Source organism: Chrysochloris asiatica, unplaced genomic scaffold, assembly GCF_000296735.1.
Source record: "Chrysochloris asiatica unplaced genomic scaffold, ChrAsi1.0 scaffold00080, whole genome shotgun sequence".
Classification (NCBI taxonomy): domain Eukaryota; kingdom Metazoa; phylum Chordata; class Mammalia; order Afrosoricida; family Chrysochloridae; genus Chrysochloris; species Chrysochloris asiatica.
Genome location: NW_006408598.1, coordinates 1,814,963 through 1,823,066, shown reverse-complemented (window position 1 = coordinate 1,823,066; position 8,104 = coordinate 1,814,963).

Below are 8,104 nucleotides of genomic sequence, written 5' to 3'. Positions count from 1 at the left end.
AGTTCCTGAGTATGGGAGCTCAGGACCATAGTCTCAGGGGGACACCATGGTCAATTGGCACAACATAATACATGAAAACAATGCTCTTCATCCTACTTAGGTGAGTAGTCTCTGGAATATTAAATGCTCATGAGCAGCCATCTAAGGTGCAGCAATTGGTCTCTTCATGTGTAGAAGAAAGATTGATGACAACTGAAGATGCTTGGAATCAATCTGCCCAATGGATTAATGAAACATGTGAGCATCGATCTCCACGATCCTGGTACCAGAAGAACTAGATGGTGCCCAGCTATCACTACCAACTGCTCTGAATGGGATCACATTAAAAGGTCCTGGATAAAGTGGCATAATGTATAGAACAAAACTCAAAATTATCTAAACAAAATTAAAAGACCAGGCTTACTAGTCAGAAAGAGACCAGAGGAACCTGAGACTGTGGCCTTTTACCACCCTTCAGGTGTAGAAAGAAACACACCATCTTTCAGCCAAGCAGTAGATAAGCATATAGGGAGAACAGCAACACTGGTAAGATATACTCACTATGAATGATGGACTGGTCAATCATTCAAAATCAAAGGGGTAACATGTACCTAAGGACAAAAGTGAGAAGGGATGGGAAGGTGGATGGAAGGGAAATACTAGTCATGGGGAGGAAGTGGATGATTATTGTTGCATGGAGAGGAATGTAATCATTAATATGAAACAAAATATTATTTGTTGAATGTAATACTGATGATCTTCTCTATAAACCTTCACCCAATTCACAATAATAAAAAAAAGAAGCCTTTAATCAGTTTCTTTCTGACACAAGATATATCTATTAATAAAGTATTAGAAACTACAAACAAAAAGCAAATAATTAATAATAGTAAAGTACTCAAATTATGGTGTGGTGCTGTGGGTTAATGCACCAGACTGCAAAGCTGTTTGAACTCCAAGGTCAGCAGTTCAAGCTCACCAGCTACTCCTAGGGTCGCTATGGGTCAGAATCGACTTGATGGCATTTAACAATAACAACAACTCATATCACTGAAGTACTCACTTTTGGACACATCCTTAATTATGTTCTCACATGACTATCTCTACTGCACTCTGAAAAAGGTAAATCCTTTCCAGACTCCCCTACTGCGTAGGTGGTCTTGTGATACATTTCTAGTCAATGAAATCTAAACAGGAAAAAAAAAAAAAAAGCCTCTTAGTAAAGTTTCTGGGAAACCTTTGATTAAACTTCTTCTCTTGATTGAAGCTGTAGCAGTTACCTTGAGACAAGGAGACATCAATGTGAGGATATTAAGGATTTCAGAATAGATGTCAGAGCCACAGAACCAATACCAGAGACCTCCCACCTCCAGACTGCCTATGAAATGAAAAAATAACTTAAGTACACTACTTTATGTAAACCACTGTGAATTGGGTTTACTATACAATTCCATATTTCTAACCAATATACCAAATCACCTACAAAAACTCCATCTTCCCAGCGTACACCCTTACAAGGGCTTTTGCTTTTAAAGCTAAATAATACATGTTTATTTGTGTGCTTGTTTGTTTAAACCCAAAATTCAAATTTATCACTGAAATAAACTTTAATTATAAGTTTTCTCTCTCTTTTTTGTGTAGTCCAATAAGAAGGAAGTTAAATTCAGATTCGCTCAAAAGAAACAAATATATTAGAAAACAACTAAGATATTTCTGGCCATTTTAGCAAAAAATATAGTCAAAATTCCTCATTAAAATGTCTGAGAGTTTCCTGAATTTATATAATGTTTGGGTTTTGTTTTGTTTTTTTCTTTTGAAATTTTTTACTGTGAATTGAGTGCAGGTTTATATTCAACAGTTTTACATTCAACAAATCATTTGCTTTGTTTTACCTCAATGATTGAAATCTCCTTCACATAATAAGTTACTCTACTTCCTGATAAACATAAATTAAAGAAATTTTTAATGACCAGGCCAACTTTACAAAAAAGGCTAAAAGGTAGTCTTTGGATGGCGAAGCAACAGCATCAGATAACAATCTGAGATTACCATACATGACAGTACCACCCAGGATTTAATCCAGGTATGGAAATATTTAAAACAAATTCATAAGACTGAAAATAGGGAATCAGAGATGTCAAAGTATAGTTAAGTCAACTACAAAGCATAGATACAGCATTTCAAAATGGCAGGAAGTCTGGTAGATTTCAAGATAAAACTGATGTTTTAAACAGGGAAAAATTCATAAATTACAAGGCAATCTCAAGAAAAGTAATTCACCTGCACTTCAAAATAAAAAAAGAGGAAAATTGAAAGATTTAGTAAACATTGACATGCAAGTAATGAAAATGAAAAGAAAACCCACAAACAAAATTAACTCCACGGAAAATAATGCAGAATAAAGAAACCAGCAGCACCACAAAAAACAAAACAAAACAAAACAAAAAAAAACAACAGTAATCAATCCGTATCTAAAAATGAATGAAATTCATCAGTCAAGAGAGAGTAGAATGGAGAAGAAAACAAAATACGTCAAGATACTGTCTACAAGAAACACATCAAAATGATGGAGACAGTCTAAAATGCTCATTAACAAAAGAATAAACAAACTTTGCTACTTACACAGATTGAAATACTATGCAATGTTGAAAAATAATGATGAATCTACAAAACACTTCACAACATGAATGAACCTGTAGGACATTATGCTGAGTGTAATGAGTCAATTACAAAAGCACAAATATTGAATGAGATCAATGTTGTAAAAAGTTAAGAAAATATTTTCTTGATAAAAGAAATAATCAATGATGATTAAGGGGAGGGGGTGGAAAATTATTTATGAATTAGACAGTAGACACATGGTAACATTAGTGACAGGACAGGCAAACAACAAGAGGGAAGTTAGCAGAGGAAAGATGAAGGTAGCAGGAGACAGAAGGAGGAGTACAAGTGTTAAAGAGAATAGAGGTAAATACTGTTAACCATTGGTGCACAGAGGAAATTACAATCATTGTAATGAAACAAAGTATAGGGTTTGTTGAATGTAAAACTGATGATCTTCTCTGTTAACCTTCACTCAGTTTACAATAAAAGGTATAAAAAAAGAAAATAAACATCATGATCGATGTAATAAAAATTGAAGTTGTCAAGGATTTCATTTTTATTTAGATCCATAATCAATGTCCATGGAAGCACCAGTCAAGAAATCATGCAAATGGCATATTGCAATGGAAATGTCCGTCACAAAATACCTCTTAAAAATTTTTAAAGCAAAGAGATCACATTGAGGACTCACCGAATGGTATTTTAATTTGCCTAATATGGAGTCTTGGTGTGCCATGGTGGGTTAATGTGTCAGACTACAAAGCTGTTTGAACTGCAAGCTCGGTGGTTCAAGCTCAGCAACTGCTCCTCAGAAACCCTATACAGTTTCGCTATGGATCAGAACCAACTCAAAGGCACTTAAAAACAAACAACAACAATATGCATCTAAGAGCTGGACAATGAATAAGGAAGAGCAGAGAAGAATGGATGTATTTGAATTATGGTGTTAAATAATTCTGAATATACTATGGCCTGCAAGCCCTGGTGTGGCACTGTGAGTTAATGCACTGGACTACAAAGTTGCTTGAACTACAAGGTCGATGGATCAAGTTCACCCGCCATTCCTTAGAAACCATATACAGCATTGTTATGGGTCAGAACGGACTCAGTGGCACTTAGCAACAACAGTGGACTGCCATAACAAACATCTGTATCTTGGAACAAGTACAGACAAGATGCTTCTTTAAAAACAAGGATGGAAAGAATTTGTCTCAAGTACTTTGGACATATTATCAGGAGAGACCAGCTCCTGAAGATGATATCATGGTTAGTAAGTTGGAGGTTCAGGAAAAAAGGGAAGAACTTCAACAAGATGGATTTACAAAATCCTGCAAGAAGAGTTCAAGTCAGAAAGAGACTGGAGGAACCCAAGACTATGGCCTTTTACCACCCTTCAGGTCTGGCAAGGAATTCACATTCATGGCCCAGTTTTCACCCAAGCAACACTGGTAAAGTATGCTCACTAAGTAATGGTCAAAGTTACCTAAGAACAAAGTTGAGAAGGGATAGGAAGGAGGGTGGAGTGTAAATGGGAACCAAAGGAGGTTGTTGCATGGAAGGGGATTGCAATCATTGAGATGAAACAAAGTGTGTGATTTGTTGAATGTAAAACTTATGTCTTCTGCAAAACTTTACTCAATTCACAATAAAAAATTGTGGGGTTTTTTTAAAGAAAATATGGGCTCAAATATAGCAATGCTTGTGACAATGAAGCAGGACTGGCAGTTCTACTGTGCACAGGGTCGCTATGAGGCAGAACAGATTCAACAGAAACTAACAACAAGGAAAAACATCAAAGGCCACAGTTCTTGGAAGAGATGAAACCAGGATTTTGAACGTATTCTTATCTGATTTAAGACTTAGCAGCTAATCCATTATGTAATACTGTTTAACTATGGCATCAATACTATTTGGCATTTTTAAATTTGTGAACAACTATTTTGTGGATTTGGGGAGGCCTCCACAGAACACTGACCTTGATGCCAGAGGCCCTGAGTATGAGTCTCCTATCCACCACTTTCTATATGACCCTGAGCAACCTATCTGTCATATTTTTAAAAAATTTTTAAGTTAGAATTGGCAATAAATCAAAGGAAATGATGTATGCATAAGGACTAAGAGAACAGCTGTGTTGTACAAGGAATGTTAATATACTATGGATTGCCAGAAGAATTTTAAAAATTGTGTTCTAGAATGTCCACAGTTATATGTCTGGTTGTAGAATAATTTGCCAGTCAAAGCAACATAATGACTAGCCATATGCAGGTTATCTTGGTTTTGTCCACATGGACATCCCATGAAAATAAGAGAAAGTGTGGTGCAGGCTCAAAACTGGCACATGCTCACTTCCACCACATTCTATTGGCCACAGCAAGTCACAGACCAGCTCAGATTCAACAAGTAAGAAAGTCGATGCCATGTGTTTATGGGAGGAGTTGCACAGTCACCTAACATTGTCTGCATGCAATGTTAAGACGCTTTTATGGCCATTTCAGAAATCCATGTACAATACACAACCAGTTTTCCAGAGCCACACATGTAAGGCTGACCTTCCCAAATCTCTTCCTCCAAGAACAGACAGTTTGTTTTTCCAGGGGGGCACATATTGCATGTTTGGGTGACTTGTTGTTTTTGTATGTATTTTGACTTTTAGCTATTTCCAAGATATTTTTTTCAGAGAAAAGCATAGCTCAGTCCTGTCAACCATGTGTACGAAGATGGGCTGTGAGGGACTATAAATGTGTGATCAGAGGCTCTGGAATCTAATAGGAACAGAACGCAGCAGGCACTGTGATAGGGGCACTGGAGGACACTCTTCCAAAATAAGAAGGCAGTCTTCCCTCACAAGGCATTGGCTATTTGACAGCAAGGATTGTGCAAGTCCAAGTCAGGGCCAGTGTTGTCCAGCCCTGCCAGAGGTGACAGAGTGAGGTCACTTCATCAGCTATTAGGAAACAATCCCAGCCTGCTGAATTTGTGGGATTCCAATCCTTGGATGACAAGGTCTGGCTCACACTTTCTCTGCTTTCAAGTTTGGAAATTACATAAGAGACATGAAAGGCTTTGGAACGTCCCATTTGTAGAATCCTGCATGGGCGGGGGGGGGGGAGGCGCCTTTGCAAAGGGATGAGGAGGGGTCCATCCTCTCAACAAAGTGCCCGATGCTGCATTTGTGTGTGCTGGGGGTGTGCACCCACTCAACTCAGATCACTTTTCGCCACTTCCAGAAAACCCATATCAGACTGGACAAGGAGGAAATATAGTTGGCAGGGATGCAGGAATGAATTTCTCAAGAAGAGAAAAAAAAAAAAAATCGCTCTAGTGCACTTTACTGTCAGAGTCTCTAGGAGTGGAACCTTCTCATGAGGATATATTGTAACATGGTTCAAATACTGAAGTATCAGAAGAGGGTCTCAGCCAGTAGAGGTGAAGGCCCTTGTGCACCTACCTTTGGCAGAGTCTTGCTGGGTGGCATTCCTACATGAGTGGGTAAATTGAGAATTTCGACTTCTGGTCTTGTCTGCCTACATTCTGGAATTAAATATGATCTGGTAGAAGGCCAGTATCAGCTAAGCCTGGAGGTCTGCGTAAGGAGGCTATGCTTCAAACAAAACCAACCATGGCCACATATACCCACCACTTCCACAGTCCCTGAGGAAAGCAAAGTTTAGCCCTTGGAAAATGGCTACTAGACCCTGATTCCCCAGGTACTTGTCTTTTGGCCCTAGAGATATACAGAGTTCAGGTCTCATCCATGTTCATGCATCCAAAAGCCAAGGAGAATCCAGGGCACCAGGGAACAAACAAGACACCCAGTTACTTCCATTGTATTCATTTCCCTGCTGGTTCCAGTACCATTGCTTGGGGCCAGTGGAACTGAGCCCAGTGACTCTGAATCAGTAGTATAGTCCTCCTATCTAAAGACAGCTGCCTCATCATGAGAGCAGTGCCAAAACCCACTTTTCTGCTACCCTCAGGTCTCAAAGAATTATATTTACTCCCTCCTCACAGCTTCACACCTCTGGCTTTTTCCCATGTGCAAAGTGTCTCTTGTAGGTCTCTGAGCAGAGTGGACAGCATGTAGGAAGAAAGACGCAGAGACCATCTCTGCAAAATCGAGAACCTGGAAGGATTCCCAAACCTACCTGGAAGCACCACTTCCTCAGACCCACCAAGTCCCTCCTTTGGTCCCTCTTGGCCATCCAGTTTTTACATGCATCCAGCTCCCATCTCACAGGGACAGGTCCTCCTTTCATGGCCCTCTACATTCAGATGTCCTGTTTCCTCCTTTGTCTTGATTGCTCTACCCCAAACTGACTTTATTTTTCTTTGTTTTTCTAAAGAGTACTTTCTTTTAGGTATTCAATGGACTCGTTGGTTGTGTAACACTAGCATGAATCTCTTCCTGGGGAGGATTATGACATGCAGAAAGCCAGGGAGTAAACTTAGTCTTGACTTCCTTGCACTGGGGTGTGGGGGTTGGGAGGTAGGTCTTGGGGATGGGCAGGTCCACAAGCTTACAGAATGTCTGAAATATTCACACACATATCTAGCCAGACTGAATTCTCAAGTTCAAGGTTTCCTTGAGCACATTTAGAATCAGACTTTTCAGATCCTGGCAAAAGGGTTCAGTGAATTTAAGTAAATAAAGGCCAAAGGGAGGGGTGGGTTTGTACATCATAAAGTGAAGAAGAGAAGTTGGGACTGGAAAGAGAATAGAAATTCTTCATTTAAACTAGAGATTCTTAGGATTTGACAGAGAGCTCTGCCTGTAGAGATGTTGGAATGAAGCAACCCTCTGCCTAAGGGAGGTTTTCTGGAATGAACTTTTATTCTCTAAAGAAATCTTCTGGCTCCAATTCAGTAACATCTGATCTCCTGGGAAGAACATGTGGAATTAGCCTATGGGGTGAGTGCAGCTTTACACAAGCCACTGTGAAAAGGCTCTCAGTCAGGAACCAAAACCTGAAGGAGTACCCTGAAACCAAATTCCCCAGAAGCCTCTCCCCTTCTCCTGTCTCTCGAAGCAGCCATCTTTTCTCCCGTGTATCTCACACCCTTTGGCTGCACTATGTAAGCCCATCTCTACTCTCCGGTTGGTCTCCTCTCTCAGTGGCTGAGAGTGATTCCTGGGCCTCCACTAACCCAGGAAACTTGCCAATGGCCTCCAAGGTTTTCTTTGGCTTGAGGTGCTGTGGAGGCCCTAAGTCTTCCAGGATCCTGCTGTACTGAATTCCATGTAAGGAAAGCAGGCCTCACACAGGTAAGCATGCCCAGTAAAATTGGCTACCACCTACTAATTCATCTCACCATCAACCCAGAGTCATGCTACCATGAGTCTGGACACACAGACCCATTAGCCTATCCTGATTCTACTATTGAAAAATGAGTGAACTATGCATTATTTCTTCTCCATTTTCTTTTCATTCTAAAGACAACATATCTACATTACAGAAAATGAAGAAATGAGAGTTAAAATGAATCATTCCCAACCTATCCATGTTGTTGTTCTTAATAGCTG